We start from the raw sequence: 20,488 nt of genomic DNA on the forward strand, positions 1-20,488 counted from the left end.
CAGAAGCTGCCAACTCTTTGTTTTAATGTGCTCAGTTAGTGTGCCATTGCTGCTTTAACTGTTAAGTGCCCAAACCTGAATCTTCCAGGACCATGGTAGAAGTAAACCTTTATTATGTTCCTATTTCTCTTTCTTCCCTTTGTGTATGCCTCTGGTGATAAACAGGTATTTTAAAATTATTAAGTATTCCTGTTCCTTATGAAACTTATTTCACCTGTGTGTTTTAACCTGTTGTAATGTTAGCACTGTAGATGGCATGGGGTTTTTTTGAGACAGCAGTTTTAATTTAGTTTCCCAGATGAAATTTTTAGAGAAGCTGTATTCATAGCTGGAAAAATGTTTTAGAATGGCTAACTTAAAGTAAAATAAACTTTAAGCAACCAGGTCTGTCATTGAATGCAAGTGTTAATCTGTGCAATTACTGGTCAGCTATCTAGGACTCAGGGGAAGCTTTGCCTAAGTAAGGATTTTGGGATCATCATTTCAGTGTTACCAAGATGAGTCTAAAATGCCAGTGGCTCTTACACTGGATTTCCATTCAGCTGACTTGAAGGGTTTTTTGCTGTGGACTTCTGCTGAAAACAGCATTATGCTCCTTAAGGGATGGCGTACATTTTGACCTTTCCAATTGCATGAGTAGGAGTCAGCCTTCCAAAATCAATCTAGGAAACTTGCAAAACACGTGGAACTGCCTCTAGTAAAATCCAGTTGTAGAAAAGATTCTAAACGAGATAAAGCTGAATTCAAACAGCATAAAGATGTAATGTGAATCTGGAATCCCTTTGTTACCCTCAGTATCATGTAACTTAATTCTTTGTAAGGACACCAACGGGAGAATTGGTCAGCATGTTTGGTTTTTTTCCTGCTAATTCATTGAGATGACTAAACTCAGCAGGATTTGGTGAGGGGTTTTATTTTACACGTCAGTACAGTGATCTGAATCTTGGTGGCAAATCAGGCTCATTACTAGCAACTTCTAAGACGTTAGAGTTGAACACTTGATGATGAAGTTGCATACTTATAATTCCATATGAATCAATATTTAATTTCAGTTTCCACCTTTCTAGTATGTCATCACTCATCCATGTACACAAGCAGACTACCCATCTCCATACTGGGATTAAGGATGCATTAATGTTTTGTTTACACTGTGATCCACCCTGAGGTTTTGTTCAAACTTGCAAAGACCCCATGTTTTATTCTCCAGTGAATATTATTTTTTAAAAATATTAATATATGCCTCATTTGGTCAGCATGTGAAATTAATAATGTTACCACATAAAAGCAAATGTGAAGTTCAAAGGCAAGTGTACTGAGGTATATCAAGAGAAAGATTACATGGGAATTTAAATGCTTTCAGTTTATGGATTTGAGAATAAGTTCAACCACCCCACTGAATTAAATATATTCTTGCTGCAGAAGCCAATAGAGAGACAGTCTTTCTGTTTAATCTTTCATAAGTTAGTATAGCCTGTGTTATTATATTTTGAAAAAAACCTCACAAACTTATATCATCTTTGTCTTCTGCTAAGTTCATGTTAAAATTTAAGTGCATGTGTGGACTTCAAAATGTTTATAAATATTTAAAGAAGCAAATGATTACATCAGAAATAAGGAAGTCTGTTTGGGGCCAGAATCTGTACTCTGATATAAATGGGATTCCATTCTCAATGGATGGAGAAATGAGATCAGTATTTCAAGTACAAATTAGAATCAATGGGATTGCATTGCTTTGAATTTTTATGATTTAAAATATTTTCCTAACTTTATGCTCCAAAATTATTTAAATGCTTTTAAAAACCTTACTTGTGGATGCTATATATTTACAGACCAAAAAAGTATTTAACGTGTCTTTTCCTAATTTAAACCCCCAGTAAATTGAAGATAGTTTCTAAAATGTTGCTTCCCTTTTTAAGTAACCATTATTAAGAGAGTATTTAAGGCCCACTTTAAACATTTTAAATTGTTTAAATCATATATATCCCCTTGCTAGGTAGGATTTGTTGTTCAGTCAGTAAGTTGTTTTCCAGTTATCTTAATCCTATTCTAAATGGGATTTATGTGCAAGAGAAGAAATGGACCAGCTGTCACTTTGTCAGCCCTTTAAGCCTGCTTCACCAATAGGAGTATCCACAGTGTTATAGGTTAGATCAGTGAATTTGAACAGCTGTGTTTTCAGTCCGCAGGATTCTTGGAACAAGGTTTTTCCAGAGGAAACTATCTACCTATTCTGCAAGTTTAAGAAAAAAACAGAACAAAACAAACAAACAAAAACCCAACCAAAAACCCCACAGAACTCTTGGAAGAATAGTGTGTTAGCCTGTGTTTCTGTAACTGGCAACTGTATATTTTTCTTTTGGTAGAACAGATTCTCTGAGTTATGCAGAAAATGTTTATTGTGTCACGTGATGAGTCATACAAGTCGGATTTTTTTGGCTTCACTTCTTCCTTTGTTTATTTTCATTTTGCACTGGGTACCTAATGTAGGAGTAATAATGAGAATCTAAAGCACAAGGTGAAAGAGTTGCATTATGAAGTCTTACAGAAAAGTGGGTGGGAATTCAGAAGAATGTAATATCCTGAACCAAAATCTAGAAGTAGGACCACAGAAGTACTTTCAGAGCTGGAAATGCAAGTTCAATTGTCCATTTCTGGAGCAAAGTCTGAGTAAATCCTGTCATTCCAGAACTGTAGCAGCTGTCCCTGGCCATACTCTACAAACATAATCATCCTCAGTTTTACTGTTACTCACCGCACTGAGATTTCTTTTGAAACAAATCATTAACCTAAGGTAATACATGTATGGTGAGTTATAGATTATTGTAGTAGCAAAAAATTGCTTCTAAGAAGAAACATCTCATTAAAGGTAAGGAGCAAGAAGCTTTCACTTTTTGAAAAAGTGAGTTTGAAGTGAATGGAGTTGATCAGATTGTTATCGGTTGAAAACATAGCCTATACTTTCTGGAAAGAGTGGTTACTGTGTTTATGAATACCATTTTGTGCATCTTAACTAGTCTGATTATTTTGCTTCATGATGAGCTGCCTTCTGTAGCTGTGTTTGAAACAGGAAAAGGGCATTTGGGACTTGGTATCAAAGTGAATTTTATATTCTTACAGTGAGCAAATGTACTGCCACTGTACATCTGTCTGCATATAGCCTTGAATCTCTGACAGCAGAGGAATGGAGAGGAGATAAATTTTATTGAAGGTCCCTCATTGAAAATGTCTACTGCAGCGTCCGGTCAATTGACCCACAGGTCCGGTGTCTGGGATGCCTCAGCTGATTGAGAAATGGCCTCTTCTCCAGCTAGAACCAAGATTTTGTATTCTAAAGATGAAAAATAAGCCAACAAGAAATAGAAATTTGAAGATCTAAAATCTTTTGTTTATTCCAGATGAAATGCATACAAATAGACAACGAAAGCCTTTGGGTAGTTGCTCCCAAAACTTTTTTTTTAGAGAGACTTTCTCTTTAGCTGTATGTTATTTCCCAAAAGAAACAAGGTTTGTTTGTCTCACTCAAGGGTTGGTTCTGAAGGCCGTTTCTACCATTAGTCTGCAAAGTACTTCCAGCTCTTTCAGTCAACAGTGCATTAATGTTGCACAATAAGCAGCAACAGTTTTTGTCTAGGATATATCCAACTAAAGAACTCTTCTGGGTTTCATCATGGTACTTTTTTTTTTTTTTTTTTTTGGCTAAAAAGCTTAAGACAGTTACACTTCTCACTGATGGAAAACTTAGCCCTCAGTAAATAAAAGGCTTGAAGTCCAGGGAAAGAACACTAGCAAGAAGCAGCACCTATCGCATTAATTTTTTTTACTTTAACCTGATTTCTTTCATATTATAAAGAACGTATTTTCATGTATCCATCAAGTCATAAATTCCAATATAAACTGGAAGATGTTTCATGAAAAGCGTATGTGTTAACAACAGGGAAGAAAGCTTTAAAGTGAGGATAACCTAGAGAGACAAAGTTAAAAACTATCCCCAGAATATAATTTTATATGCATGAATTTGTGTATATATGCAAACATATATTTTATATATATATAGTAATTATTAGTAATTAGTAAAGATATTGGGTATCTTTATGGGTACTTGTAACATATAACTACAAGACTAGTTGTGTGTAGCATGTCTATGGGGAGACTTTCTCATTATTTGTTTTCCTTCTGTGGCTCATACATCTATAGCTTTCTAGCATTTCAGTTTCTGTTGGTCACTAAATCTTTAATCTAATGACCTGTTTAGCGTGTGGGATTGCCTGACGCTTATCAGGTGAATAAAATTTAAGATGCTTTCTTTTAACTTTAGTCAGAGTGCAGATTGTATTAGCCAGTATGCCTAAAGATATGTGATAAATCGGGGGGGGGGGGAGATAAAGCCTCATGTCCCTCCATCAAATTATACAACATTAGAAATTATGAAAAAATGTGTACCTTTTTAGGATCTTAGAGGAAGTTCATACCAAAACCTCTGCCAGCTCTCAGGAGGGATTAAATTTTGCCTTGAAGGCCAATTTTGGAGAAGTAATTCCCTACTAGACAGGTCTTTTAACGTAATGAATTTCTTGGGTCCTCTCACTGAAGCAAAACAATATCTGAGTATCTCAGTTTTATACAGTTTTATGAAGCTAAATTCTACCTTCTTTACTTGTTTGAGTAGACACACACCCTGAATCTCTGGGAGGAAAAGCCTTGAACTATTGTGTTTCTGTTGGTACAACTCCCTTCCTGTTGCTATTCATAACTATGAATGTATTAAGTCTTTAAAATCAAACTAAAGAAACAGCTGTTGGTCATTGCCTTCAATTGTTTTTAAAACATTGATTATTTTAATCATATTTTATACTAAATCTGCTTGTCAGATATCTTTCAATATTACAGAGAAGTTTTAGAATGCAGCACAGGCTCCGCTGTCTCTTCCATGGTAGGTGTGTGTATTATATGCATGGCGGAGCCTAGCTATATATGCTATTGTGGTAAATATAGATCATCTTGCCCCTGTTTTCTAAAATTACACAGTAAACTTTGTCAAAGTCTATTGATTTTTTTTTAATCAGGTAAATATGGTTTTTGTAGCCTTTTTCATGTTCCCAGATACTTGTCAATTCTTGGCCTCATGTATTTTGGAAATGTTTTATGAAACTCTGAACATGGGAGGCTTTCCAAAGCAGCTTTAACAAACTCTGTTGTCTCTCATTTAAAAATCACACTTCAGTGAATAGTTTAAGTGTAATTAATGTGGTGATATTAAACATGAGAGTCTTAACAGAATGTGTTCAGGTGCCCAGATAAGTGATAGGATTGTGGGTTTGGTTTTTTTTTTAATTGTAAACTGAGATAAATAAAACCACAAAGAGGCTGAAATACTCAGGATCAGAGCCTTAAACATGTTGTGGAATGCATTGCTTGCAACCCAGCATTTTCCAGCTGCTGCAGATACGCACTTCTAAGAATAGTGCAGAGTTTTAAATCCTACCCAGCCAACTGTGTGGGGAATTTTTAGCAGAGCTCTGAGAACCAGCTTTAGTTGTTGTGTAGTTTGTTTGTGTTTCATTAAGCGAAACCAAATACCCCATAAGCAGGGCCAAAACCTGGGGAAAGTAACAAAACCCACACAGGTACTGTGCTGTCCATAGTAAGGTAAACTGCATGACATATTCATCTGATTCTTGTTTTCTGATACTCTCGGAGAACCCAGAGAGAACTGTAGTGGTGTTTGGGTCTAATAGGACTCAGTAGGATTGCAGAGCAAAATTAGGGCTTTGCAGACATATTTTTGTGAACGCTTAGTGCCAGATGTGGTTTCTCCAAAGACTAGTGCTGCTGGTGGACGCCTTGAAAGTATAGATGATTTGGTCTAGAAGACAGAGCTGAAGTAGGCATTGCTTAGGAGAATACCTTTCATCCACAGCTGGAGCTGGAGGGGTGGTGCAGAAGAGGCAGGGACAAGACTGGAGGTGGTGAAGCCATTCAGCATGTTCCCCTAATGACCAGCCTCTTGTTTGCAGGCTGAAGAATAGGAGCTGTGTAGGTTACATAAGTTGATTCCCATCTCCTGAGGCATGGGCAGAGTGCTCACCCTGCTCCCCTGGGAAGCTGCCTAACCAGCCTGTGCCTGTAGCAAGGTCTACTTTGAGCACTGGAGCTCAGGTGTTCTGCAAGATGGGATGAACCTTATCTGATAGCTCTCAGCAGAGCAAAGAGGAATTACTGCTTTCTCCACCCACACTTCTAGCCACATTTTCCAGCCACTTTCCTTCCTCTAACTATTCTGTGAACCAATTGAATTTGCTAATCTGTCAGGAAAGCAATTAAAAAAAAAAAAAACCAAACCAAACCTAAACCCCTAAATCCATGAGTGTCCACTATGCAGTAGCATTAGGGAGTAAGAAGAAATGGGATTCTGGCTGCGAGATGAGCAGCGAGAGGAGAAAGATGGAGGAAATGTGACTCTTCTGACAGCAGTGAGTTGCTAGATGAACTGAGCCATCTTGGAGGCCTCAGGCTTACCTTACCACAGTGGTCCAGGGACCATGAGACACCTTATACTGACATGTATAATAAGCACGTATGCTTAGCCGTTTATCTGAAACTTGAAACTGCTGTGAAAACATGATGACTTCAGACTCTGGCAATCCTTCCTGTGCTTCCAGATATTCAGTATCCTGCGCTGTGGGTGGGCAAAAAATATCCCACATAAAATTTGTTTTGCGTAAGCCTCTCTAAGTATTAATGGAAAAGAACACATGATAAGATTATGCAAAACTTTGTTGTTAGCAGAGCTGATCAGATTACTTATGGCAGACAACACTTGTTGCAAATACAGGCCTATTTTCTTAGTGAAGACGACCTATTTTTTTGCTGAGGAGTTCATTATTTGGAAGCAGTGGCTGAGAAAAACTCTCAACTTGTCAGTCATTCAAACTGTTAATTTCAGCTGTCCCCTGTTTGTTTGCAGTGCTGGCTAGGTCATCTGAATAACACGGGGACTCTGAATGGCTGACGCCTGCTGCGTGGAGTGCCAAGTGATGCAGCACAAACAGCTGAAGCTGAATAGTCATCCGGATGCCTGTGAGACTGTGTCACCAACTTGTATTTTTCAACAGATTCAAATATTTCACTTCTGTTTCTCATAGCACCGTATATTTACTTAACCCCTCACCTTAGAGTGGTGATTATTAACTACGAGCAAAAAAACTTGGTATAATATGGTTTCTTTTATTTTTCTTGTAAGATTCATTTTCATTGTCAGGATTTCAGACCTGTTTCATAGCTACATTTTCTTACCAGAAAGGTAATATTATCTTCCTTCTTTTCAGCCGAATCTGAAGTCAATCCTCTGAGTGATATTATACTGTTTACTTGGTATTCACATAGTGTGAAATTACATGAGAATTTTGAACTGATGTAACAGCTGTGTGGTTCTGAGAAGAGGCATCCTGCTTCCCTCCCTTTCAGTCCTGGACATGTATTCCCACAGCTTATTTGCCTGTCTGCTCACTGAATGCACTTGTGAACTGGTAGGGAACTAACTAAGCAAAAAGGTGGCTATTGTTGAGCTGATGAGACAAATCATTGCCCAGAGAAGTCTGATGAGTGCCAAAACATGGTAAAGGAAGAGGGCAGAGGGTTGAACTACCGCAACTGGAAAATGCAAAGGAGGGGGAAAGAGCAGGGGATGAGGAGGGAGGAGTAGGAAGTAAGGGAAGTGGTGGTAACCTGTTAGATAAACTAAGCTGTTAAATGTAAATTTACCTTTACAGACTATTTAACACAATGTGGGGAAACTTTTTTTCTTCCCCCTGAAGGCTGAGTAGGCTTTTCAAATATTGTTGGCAGATCAAAGGTTAATATTTTATTACCATCCACGAATAATGCAAAAAATAATCTGACTGCAAGTTGTATGAAAGAATATTTTGGGGAATATAAAAAGCTTTTTTCTTGTCATATCTTCTCAGATGCGAACAAGTTCTTTACCCAGTGGCATCAGGAAAGCCAAACTAATCTGCAGCTCATGGTACTGCTTAATTAATTAAGACATAATTTCTGAAGAGTGTCTTTGCAAGTTTGTCTTCAGCCTAGCAAGCAGGATCTTTGGTTGGTTGGGAGATCCATTATGGTCTTTATAGATTTCTCACTGTCTAAATGCACCTGGAGACTGATGGCCTGAAAAGGCTGGAGTTGGATCCTATTTTAATCATCTATTTTAGTGAAACATTTTAAAATTTGAAAATATTACCATTGCATTTAGCCTGTAGGTGAAATGACTTTTTGAAAAGGGTTTTGATGCATAGTGTTAATCTGGAAAAGGGGCTTGTCAGGTAATTTCTCATTTCACAAAGTATTATAATAGCTTGCTGTAAAGGGGATCTAGCTATATTGTCAGACTTACAGCCGATGCAGTTAGGAGACTTCAAGAAGCCGATTCTTGGGGTTTGGATTAGAAACTTAATCCACATTTTTTGCTTATAATCATCACTTGATTGGATACAATTAATTTTGGTGTTTGAAGGAAAGATCAGAAATGCTCCAGCAGTTCTAGTTAACTGCTGTCATCCTTTAATTTAGTTGGTCTGTTCTCTTATTTTGGCTAATACAGCTCAGGATTGTAATCAAAAGTTGTCATTATCTCATGGCTGCTCAGTGGTTGTATGAGAAGTTTTATATTCTCAGTTTCCAGTGGACTGTCAGCAATGGGAGAAGAACCAAGGAATGAGTAGCATGCACAGTAATCTGTCCTTCCACTGAAGGAACACCACATGTCGGTGTAAGTATCAGCATCTTTTCACAAAGTCTACACTTCAAACACCAGTAGAAGTTAATAATGGATTTATTTATACATGTATAATTTTTTTCTGTTGATATTTAAGAATGTTCTTTATGAAAATACCCTTTCTCCAATTTTATGAAGTATGTCATAATATAGGTACATTCATATTAATACTTGATTCTCTTAGGAGACAGCCCCTTATGTTAGTATTGCTTGGGATTTATACCATAAATCTCAATAACTGTTGCACTGATTTATTGTTGAGTTGTTTAATGTTGTAGCTGAGAAATGGAAGAGCTAAAGTTAGATAGATCAAACAACTTCAGTAACATCAATTTAGACCTCCACCTGTCCACCTGGCAGAGGAAGGCACTTTTGGGGACCAAATGATCTGTCTGAAGGAAATGGGGACTTAAACACAGCTGAGGGATCTTAGCTCTCTTTAGTCCTAAGAAATGTCCTACATCAAGGTCATATTATTCTGAAGTGAGTCTTTTTACCAGTTTGAGTGTATGGAATTTATTTCATGGTTGAGACAGTTTCATTTCATATGTGTTGGTCATATCTAGAGAACTTCATGCCTTTTAATCATATAGGCATATGTCTTATATCATCTCCTGCCCTCTCATTGATTTCATAATTCTGTAAATATCTCAATAAAATTCTGACAGGCCATTATTTCAGATTCCTATTTTGAATACTGGCTGTAGCATAGTAAGTTAAAAAAAAAAAAGAATTAATTTGCTTTTTTTAAGAGCATACCACCACCACCACAAATTGAGCAACTTCTGCAATTAAGAGATGTCTTGAGGGAACCTGTTCTTGACAGAGGCAGAAAATGGCTTTTATAGTAATCATTTGGTTTCAGAGAACTTCAGAAACAAGTTTCCCTTGTTGGGAGAGCTGATTGCTGGCTTTCTGAAGCTAATTAAACCAAATTTTTAAGGTATGTGCATGAATTCTCAAGAAGTGCAATATAGATCAGAAAAGGAGCAATTTCTACACATTATGACCACAACTCTCAGCTATGTTTAGCTTAGTTTGGCTATGTTCAGATAGTGACGTGGGGACCTGTCCTGAAAAATAAATGTGTTGGGGATTTTCAGAGCTGTGTGAGGGTCCCATGCTTGCACTAACTGTGTTGTCCAGAGCTGATCTAACACCGCCAGCTGTGAGCTACCATATGCAAATCAGCAATTAGAATTGATGATGCTGGTAGTGGAATGGGTCTGTTCAGTGGCTCCTGCTACGGGGTTAAAAGCAACTTTTCTTCCAAGTCCTCATTCCTTTGACTGCAGACTTTTGTCTTAATTGCCTTACCATTATGACAGCTTCAGCAAAAGTGACAGCAACACCTGAGCTCTTGGCTGGTACTTTCTCCGAACTGATAGCATCTGCTTTCCAAAAAACCTTGTGTGAGCCTCAGCCTCTTCCACCTCCTCCTCCCACTTCTGCTAGACATGATGCTAATCCTCAGTCTTTCTCCTATCCTATATTAATCCTATAAACCCCGAGCAAATCTGTCTACCTCTGTCAGTGTTTGGTGAGGGAGGTCCAGGGTGACAGCTCTCGGTGTGCACAGCCTGCACTGACAGGGAGTCAAAACTGACCACAGTTTGAATCCCCTGTTTTAATTGTCCCCAACCTAAGCAATTATGAAACCCTCACAACAGCTTTAAGCACTCCTAGGACATTCTGAAAATACTCCTTACATACCGGTCCCTTAGGTTGTGTTGTGTATAATGCTTGTGGTGTAGGACTGTTTTTCAGTGAGTGAAATTCAAATGCCAGTTTTGAAAACAACACTAATAATAGAAGAATAGATATATAGGATGGACTTTGAAAGATCATGAGCATGACTGAAGCAATTGGTATTTTATTCTGGTTAAACAGGGCTTTCAAAGAGGAATGTGAATCAGCAAAACATCTTGACTCTTGATTCTTCTTGTTTCTCTTCTAGAAAATTACTTTAAATTCTCTAATTAACCTTTCCTTGGAAGTACTGATTCACTTGTCATTTTCTAATTCCTGTAGGTAAAAGCTATCTGTAGTACATCTTGTCAAAAACATTTGGTATAAAAGGCAAATATACTAGAGATTGCCACAAATCCTCCTGTGCCGAAACATTTTCAGATCTACTTACTGTTCTGTTTCCCCCCCACACACCATGTACTGCTATCTGCATCCTGTGAATGAATACTACAATTATTAGATCCTACAATCTATTATCCTAGATTAACCTCTTAGCTGTATATTTTATCTAGTTTTGCCTTCAATTTACTTATGTGAACTTTTCTGTGATTAGCGAACAAACTTTTGTCTGCTTTACAGGAACACTCCTCGCTAGCAAGAACAATGACTAATTTCTCTAATTTACAGTTACCTCTCTTATCTAGATACCCTCAGTTTCAGACATGAAAGTAGAATAAGAATTATTTTAATTCTTTGGTTTGTACATCTTTGATTATTCAATTATTTTGTCATTTAATCATTCTAAATAATTGGATCCTCCCGGATAATGAAAAGGCTTACAACAGTTCATGAACAAGGTACCATCTCTTTCCTCATAGATAGGGGATGATTAATAAACAGTTTGAGATCTGTCATGCATTCTTGTTTACCTGTATGCTAAATTAGTAGCCTGCCTGGGTTAATCTCAGCACTTCAGAAGTTTACAGAGAGTGTCTGATGGTATCTGCCTCCAATCTGCTTAATTACAAAACAGTTAGATTTGCCTAATCAGGCTTTTGTTTTTTTCCTTTCAAACTCTGGTTTGCAAGGCTCATATCAATAACAAAGCATTATGTAGGAATAGCTGAATATCTCTATTTCCTTTGGACTTCTGCATATCGTGAGGATTCTTCATTAGCACTGTTTCATATTTTTTCTCTGGCCACAATGCCTACACGTGGCAAAGAGACCTTTGCAGCGGCCCTCTGCAATTCAGAAATGACAAACTGCTCCATATGTGTTTTGTAGTTCCAAGAAAGTGAATCTTATTTTTTCCTTAAGGCTCACAGGTATAAGAGACATAATGTAAATGACAGTACTAGTTTACAATTATTATAATTCAAAACCAGTACTGCTTAGAGCTAAACCAACAGTACCGTATTCACGGTGGTTGAGATTATGATGTGCCATTGTGCAGTAGGAAGGCTATGCTTGTTAAATCAAACTGTAAGTGGCCTTTTGTTCTCTTCAGTGTTTTGATCCGTGGCACTTTTAAAAAACAGAAACTGATTGAAAGCAACTGAATCTAAAACCATCTCATTCAACTGATAATGTCTTCCTGTTGGGTATCTTGATCAGACAATTCTTGCTTGAGGATTAATATATTGGCTGGGAAAATAATGTAATAATTGCAAATTCTTTGTTGTTCCTTTAAATAAGAATAAAAAAATGCTAGCAACTTATGACTTATCTTCGTTGCTATATAAAAACTCTTTGCAAGAGAATCTTGTGCTATAGAAGTAGAGAATAAATTAACAACATTTTGAAGAAGAGTTGAGTGAATACCAAAATTAGGTTTTTGTGGTTTTTCTCACCCCTCAACACCATGAGGGATCAGAATTAGTGCTCATAGTCCTGCATTAAGTGAAAAACAAGTAATGCTACACAGCCAAGAAACAGTTTATACATCTACCACATCATATTAAAGTTTGACAGAGTTTCTACTGACTTCTAACAAATGGTGTTACTTTCCAACTGAACTGCTGTGATATTTGAAGACACTAATAGCTGCTTCCACAAAACCTTAAAGCCCTGGCTGCAGTTTCTCTCCTTTGCAGATGTCATTTTCTCTGGAATGGAGATGAATAATTTTTTCTTAACCATTCTTTAGCACAATAAGTAGAAGTGTGGTCTTCAATAAAAGTTACTGTTTTAATCTGTAACATATACCGCAGTTTAAAATTCCTGAGAGAAATGTGCATTGCTATTAAAAGAGTTAGATAGTATGACCCAGGTTAATTTTTGGCTTCTCAGTCTAACATAATCAGTTCCAGGCAAAGTGTTGGTTAGGCTGGTACGAGATCTAATAATGCATTAAAGGAAAGTGATATAGTGAGTACCAATACATGGGAAATAAATTCTGTCACTCTAATTTGATGTTACTTCTAGAAAAGGTAATAGAGTAGATACATTATTTATACTTTCATTAGGAACCAAATTTACATAAAGCCAACTCAAGAACACAGAGGTTGTGAGAGCTAAGAAGTAAAGATGACAGTTCACTGGCATGGGGTGATCTGGAACACTAGCAGACTGTATGCTCATAACCAACATCCATTTCAATACTGTCAAAAGCAGGGTCGTGTGTTTAGGAAGGATGAAATTCCTCAGATTAAGGCACTGCCCTGAAACTTCATGATGCTGAGATGATCTTGGGAGTCATGCCGGATAATCAGATGAATATTAACTCTGATAGCAAACCTGTAGCTAAAATGGCTAATGTTCTAAAGAGATTTAAAGTTCCTCTGTATTTGGGAATGAATGCAACTGTTGTGGGGAATAGATTGTCCAATTTTGCTGGCAATGTTTCAAAAGGGATGGTAAAAACTGACTGGAATGTTATGAGAAGAATGATAGAAGGATTTAATAGAAACTATATTCTGCAAAAGGAGCTTAACTTATTAAATAGAAAGTGGTTCTTCAGGAACACTCTATAAGAAATAGAAATTTGACAATAAAAGGCCTCTTTAGCAAAATGATAATGAAGTTCAGTGATTGGATGTTGAAGGTTGAAATTTCTGCATACCAGAAGAGATTTTTAATAGGGATATTAAGCAGTTAATGCAACAAGGTCTGAGTGCAGTCTCCATTGCTGCAGACTTAAAAAAGCTGATTCCTTTGGACTTACAACCAATGGACAATAATTCTGGGGCAATGGCAAAAGCAAAATGATGAAACCTCTGACAAAACCTGACAAATTTCTTAACATGCTTGGGAAAGTGACAAATTAGATGATACAAAAATGGCTTAATCAATGGTCAGCTGAACTTGTTAGCACTGTTTTGGGCATTTACTGAAATAAGGGTATTAAAAATCCCTGACATAGGGCTGGTGTTCCCTTGTTCCCAGCCATTCTGCTACCCCACCCATCAGAAACACTCTTTGCTCTTCCACAGTTTCTCTAGAACTGTTTTCGAGTTGTGAGAACACCTAAGTTTTCCTTACAATCTCAGACAGCGCTTTCTAGTTTTAATGAAACATTTCTGTGTTTTTCTCTGAAGATAAAGTTTCCTAGTGGTTGACAGACACAAGTAAGAGTGCAGGTGGGAGTGAGACTCTTCCCTTAAACTAAATTTAGTTTAAGATTTATACCTAAACAATATACTTATATTCAACTCTTCATCTATCGCTTTTTTGTAATTAGTATTAGATGAATGAAGACAAGCAAAATTATTCAAGTTATTTAGAAACAAATGTCTTGCTGAATAATTGAAAACACTTACAGGACAATTTAAAAAGATTTCTTATTGATATTATTTTCAATTTTCTTCTGACTTTTCACATTACCTGAAGAAATTTTTAAAAAATCTAACACAGAATTTGCTATTTGTCACAGGTGGCTGGTGTTTCTTGCAGTTAGCTGTCAGTATTATAATAGCATCTACAGTCCTACTGTACCAGTTACAGAACATATAGAACATGTTTGTTGTGACAGTTGCTGAATCCACTTGCTTGTGTCCTTCCTCTTGGAACTTTCTGAAAAGCTGTCTTTCATAATCCAGAACCAGTGATTTTCAAATGGGGACTGGATTTGCTGGTTTTTTTGGTGGTCTGAGTAATGAAATGTAAGTATAAGGACTGTGTCTCTTCACTGTCTTATCACAAGCCTAGACAAAGTGTGAATTAGTTTGTGTAAATCAGGAAAATCAACCCTGCTCCACTGTGTATTTCCTGCTTTCCAGCTGACAGATGGGAAGAATGCTACTTTCCTAGCTCACGGGGAAGAAGTGCCATTGTTGAACATGGACTACTCCTTGCACAGCCATTTAGATGAGATTTGAATTCAGAATCTACCTAAAATGATGGTTCATCATTTGGTAAAATAAATGCTGGAAAAAAATAACTTCAAACAGCCTTTTTGATTTATAGATGTCCATGCAAAATAACAATTGCAACCAACCATAGCAATAATGGAATATTGCCAAAACTGTGCTACCAAAATGCAGGCCATCCCAGCCCAGAAGAGAACTGAAACAGCTGCTTGATTCCTGTTGAAAACCCTGGAAGTCATGAACAAGTGCTCAACTGTGAAGTATGAGCTGCCTATGTTTTAAAGGGTGTCTCTGTTCTATTTTATTTCTGTTGCAATTGACTGCTGTGCCTTACTGGTCTCCATAACTTTATCTTTTAACAAATTGTTTTGGATGGCGCAGACCCAGCAGCAGCTAATATACTATAGTCATCATTAACAAATGTGATTTGCCTTTGAACAGTCTCCTATGCTAATCATTTTATGCTATTACCGTCCTTTTTCAGGAGTAGCTGCACTTGCTAAAAGCAACCTGCCCCGTCAATTTGCCAAGAGAAGGTCCTGTCATATGATTTAGTACCTCTCAAAAAATGTCTCTGTGTGGCTTGGCTGATTTCTCAATTCTTTACATGCTGAGACTGAATACAGCAGGCTGACTATCTTCGCAGAGGGCTATAGTTCAGATCTCATTTTAGTGTCCTCTCTAAATCAGCAACCAGACTGATGTCATGCATTAGCAGATGACAGCACTTGGTTTGGTGATGAGGAGTCACATTTTTCACACTGGGAGACTGGAGGCTGGGCCAGGGGGCTGCCACTGAATTTTTCCTCAGTCATAGCTTGCGCAGGAGTCCCTGGCTGTTTTGATACCCAGCAGAAAATGCAACCAGTAAGCAGAGCTTCTGGTAAATCCTGTATCCCCTTGCATTCAGAGTTTCCTTAGGGTTCAGCCTGTTGGTGTGAAGATGAACTACCTTGGAGGAACAGTACTTCTCCCACTTGGTAGAAGTACCATCTCTGTTATATTGCAGCAGTACCACTGCCTCAGTTTAATCTTTGTGACAAGGATGTTTGCTGCAACGGACACAACTGCTCTTTACAAATGCATTGCTTGTGTGACAGGCTCCGCACACTGGGGCAGGTTTTCAAGAGGGCTCAGTTGGCTCTTGTGACACAGGCAATTTTCTGAAGAGGTGGGACAGTGAGCTCTGAAGAGAGAAGAGCTGTAGCAACTTTGTTGCTGTCAGCAGTATGGGACGTCTGTTTCTGTGTGCAGCAAACATCTCTTCCTGCAAGGAGCAACCACAAGTTCTCTTGTTTTCAGATGGGCTTTTTATTGGCTTTTGAAAGGAAAAATGTGACTTGTCAATAACTGAGCTTGTAATTGACATTGAATTCCTTCTGCCTTGATAAGTGGTAGTTGTTGGTGATAGATTATTTTATAGTATACATACAGCACAAGCCACAATCTTGGGCAGAAGAGATAATAACACCTCTCTCTAGCTGCCTGCACATATTAGCAAAGTACGTATCTATGAATGTAAAATCCACAAATCCAGATATTCCTCTTATGCACGTATCTCTATAAATAACCCCTCCTTCATTCAGAGAACTGACCACTGATGAACAGTCTGTGCAGAGTCTTTTACAACCAATGAAGCCCATTGTGCCCCAGTCATACTAGGTGTTTCACAAACACTTGGGCAGGCGATGGTGTCAGTGGTGAGCTTATAAACTAAGAAAATAAGAGGCCTTCATAAAAGGCTTGGCTTTGAATCTGTGATGCTTTGTATATGCTACCTTTTCTGATAATGTTAGAGACCTTATCTATACTGGGCAAAGTGCACTGTTAGAAAACACATATTTAATGTACTTTAAATAACATAACATGATTCAATGCTTACTGTGACCAAAGATCATGTAAAACTAGCTGGACTTAGCCTTCCACTCCCTTAAGTTTAGCTGTAGCTAGATAACTCATTTTTTAACTCAGCTGCCTGTATTTATTCTAGACAATAGCCTGTTTTATGGTATTTTTAGTGTTGTTTTTTCTAACAATACCTTCCAGTTTGGGAAAAATACAGAACATTTCACTGCCTGAAAGGTCACAAAATTTAATGGGAAGGGTGGGGCATAGTGGGTCATGGTCCTGAACACATAAAATATGAGAGTAAACTGATGTTTCTAATGAGCAGTCATAGGGGATTGGCAGAAAAACACATCTGGTAGTGGGAGATTTCTCTGGGCTGTAATACTGACAATGAGTAAGATGAGGGCAAAATTAACCCCAGAAAGGATATTTAAGACCATTAAAAAAAATTTTAGAAGAACATACAGGAAGCCTACTACTTGCTTTTGATCAGTTTGATTTCATTTTACTTTTGGTACTATTTCATGTCAATGACTAACTTACAGATGTGCCTTCGCACCTCTGGAAACATTCAAATAGTTCATGCTTGAACTTCTGGAAGAGTTGTTATTACAAACGTAACCTCAAGAACACATAAAACGGAAGAGATCATGAGGATCAGACATCATGATGAACACTAAGAAAAAGTTAACTGATACATGAGAAAGTAAGTTGCTGAAGAAGCAGTATTCATGATCTATAGTTTGGTCTTTCGTCTAGCCATCAGCAGGTACATAATAACAAAGCTTGAAAGCTCTTTGATCAGCAGTTCAGCTCCCACGCTGGGAATGAGGCAGGACTTGCTCAGCTGATACCTCATTCTGACAAATTGAGTTACAGGATGGACACAGAACAGGATTGGTGTGGCATCAGTAAGAACGGTATAATAGAGTAAACCTCTACCAACCACTGTTTGTAGGAGAAGTAAGAGCATAGAATGGTTAACGAACAGCACATCTAGTATTACTTGTTCAGCTGGAGTAAAGTAAGCACTTTCAAAAAATAAAGCACAGAAACTGGCCTTGCTCCAGGGATGAACCTGCTAGGGCTTGTAGATCTCAGCTGTCTGTAGTGGGTGGGTAGATTCTATACATGTGTCATCAGATCCTGGCAGGGTCTGCACTGCCTATGAAGAGGGCTATGTTGTGTTCTGACAGGTAAATATGGGATGACACAGTAGCTTAAGTGTGGAAACAACACAGTGACACAGTCATCAGACTGCATTTAAACTCGGTGAGAGCAGAAAGACACTGCTTGAACTGGGATTTTAATGTAAGGGAGAGTTCTCCCCTCTTCTGAAGTTCTGACATGATAATGGTTCTTTCTGAGGGTACCAGCAATTCCCTTCGCATGTTTTTGTACTGGATGAAACTAACGTTGCCAAGGAAATGTCCATAGGTGCTTGTATACCATGGCTCTGAGAGCCATGTGAGTACTAGTACACACTTCATAGTTACTGTGATCCTTCCAGCCTGCAGCGTATGGAAATTAATATTAACAACTCAATGTGGCTAGGACTTAATTATATGGAACCTGATCTTCAATTTATAGAGCCTGATCCTCTGTGTCTGTTCACCAGTTCAGAGCTAGCCTAAGTTCCCCAAATCTGATGTGTAACCTTGACAGAGTTACTTCAGGTTTCTGTCAGCAGTGCACAGAATCAGGCCTGCTATTTGTGAGCAGCTCAGGGCAGTGTTAACCAACATGAGGTTCCAAAGAGCTTTTAGTCCCCTGAGTTACAGCAGAAAGTTTGCTCCTGGGGATGGTGGGGCAGGGGGGAGTAGCTTTAATTATTTGTAGAGATCAAATTTATTAAAGAAGGTTCTGGCTGTGCAACGTAATTTCTTTATAGCATCCACTGCAGTATTGCAAGCTTGGACTGAAGGAGGGGCCAGCCAAACAGCTTAGCATCTCATCTGGACTGAGGGAGCCAGCCAAAAGAACATTACTCTTGCAATGCTCAAAAGTGACTGGAAAGCTAGAAGTAATTTTCAGTGGCATGCATAAGGTAGGTTTTGCCTCATTCATAGACTCCTGGGGGTAGTTTTCTACAATAACATTTCTTGTGCATATCTTTCTAAAGACACATGTACAATCTTTATCCCCCTAGCATTGACTTTGTAAGGAAGATTGAGTATCATTGTCTGTTATTTTGGTAGATATTGTAGAGTTATGCTAGGAATAATAAACAACCTGGATCTATCCTCTACCTGGGACCACTTGAAAAGCTCCGTGTAGATGGGAAATATCACTTCTTACTGCAGTTCAATTCTCACCTCAAAGAAGGTAATTTCTGTGTACTCCGTGAACCTCTTGGAAAGGAATTGTTTATTTTAAAACAAAAATTCTTGAACTTCAACCAAAAATCCCACTTAGGGGATGGACTGCGTCCATCTTTATGCTCAGTTTTGCATGGATCACAGTGCATATCCCAAAACAGCAGCCATGCATTATTAGTTTAAGCATCCCTATAATATAATTCTTAAGTAAAGTAATAAGTTGGTAGATAGATACAGTTTAGTTTTTGTTTCACCCTGTAGAAGAACATCTTGAAATATAAGGATTGATTAGAAAAATTTCTCATTTCATTATAAGGAATTTTTCTTATGGAATTTGCTGACTCTTTTTGGATTCTACTGAGCAATCCCAGGGCATGGTGACCTCTACTTGCAGGAACTGAGGAGGCAAAGAACACCTAGAAATGAAGTATTTGTAGTTCAAAACATATAATTACAAGCTCTGTCTGGGCAGATTCAAGGTCAAGCTTGTTGCCTCGAGACGGAGAATCTTGATGGGAAATGGCAGCTAAGGATTAAGTCTATAGAGGAATATATTTGCCTCATGCCCAAATACAAGACAAACTGCATTAATGTGCTTCAGTACATTTAATTTCTCTGCAGCACAACTAGGAGTATCTGCCAAGAAGTTTTTTTGAGAAGATAAATCTAATTTCTAGCAGCAGCATGTGGACAAATGACAGTCAAGACACACATCATCCTAGCTATTCTGCAGTCAGCTGGGAGCTCTGCACTTGCTGCATTAGGGGAAAAGGAAATAAAATTACCCTGGCGTTTCCTGAGTCTTTTAGCTTTCACTTTTGACTAGTCAGCCGTTACCAAAACAAGCAGGGCCAAATTCATTCTTTGAGTATCTTTGAAGTCAGAGGAGTTATAATCGTACTAAGTCCCAAGCTTCTTAGTATAAAGGCTGTGCCGAATCTAGCAGGAGAATCCCCCTTTGACAGCTTTTTTTCTAATGGAATGCAGTGTTTAGCGTGGCTTTTCATTATTCATCATAAGTCACTCTGCTGCCTGTTCAAAAGCTGCATTTGCAAAGAAGTGTTTTTGCCTTTTCTCAGTTTTCAGTGAAACTTGAAAAAAATCTCATGAAAACAAGTAAGAATTGTGCTTAGGCCCATCAGTATGTTGTGGATTAATGAGGAGACGGGTCAGCTAGGGTAAAGGTCATTTCAGTGGCAATGTTTTGTTTCTGTTACTGCATTTAAAGGTCTCCTGATGTCCAAAAGATGTCATAGGGTTCCTTTTGCTATTACAGTGCTGTCTCTTTACCTCATCCTCTCTGCTGTGTGTAAAAAGTCACAATAGGCTTGGTGTCTTTGCAGTCTTTGACTTAGGTTACAGCCAGGGTCACTAGCAGCAAAAAACGTCTGTTCTCCTTTCCTTTCACTCTTAATGTAGGCACTGATTTTATCTACCTCTGAAGCTGATACAAAAAGTAGTAGAAGTTGCTTGCACAAATGTTTGCATGATCCCACTAGGATAAGCATAACCCATGTTCAGATTTTTTCCACTGGCTGCTTCAT

This window comes from Harpia harpyja, chromosome 11 (assembly GCF_026419915.1).
Source record: "Harpia harpyja isolate bHarHar1 chromosome 11, bHarHar1 primary haplotype, whole genome shotgun sequence".
Taxonomy (NCBI): domain Eukaryota; kingdom Metazoa; phylum Chordata; class Aves; order Accipitriformes; family Accipitridae; genus Harpia; species Harpia harpyja.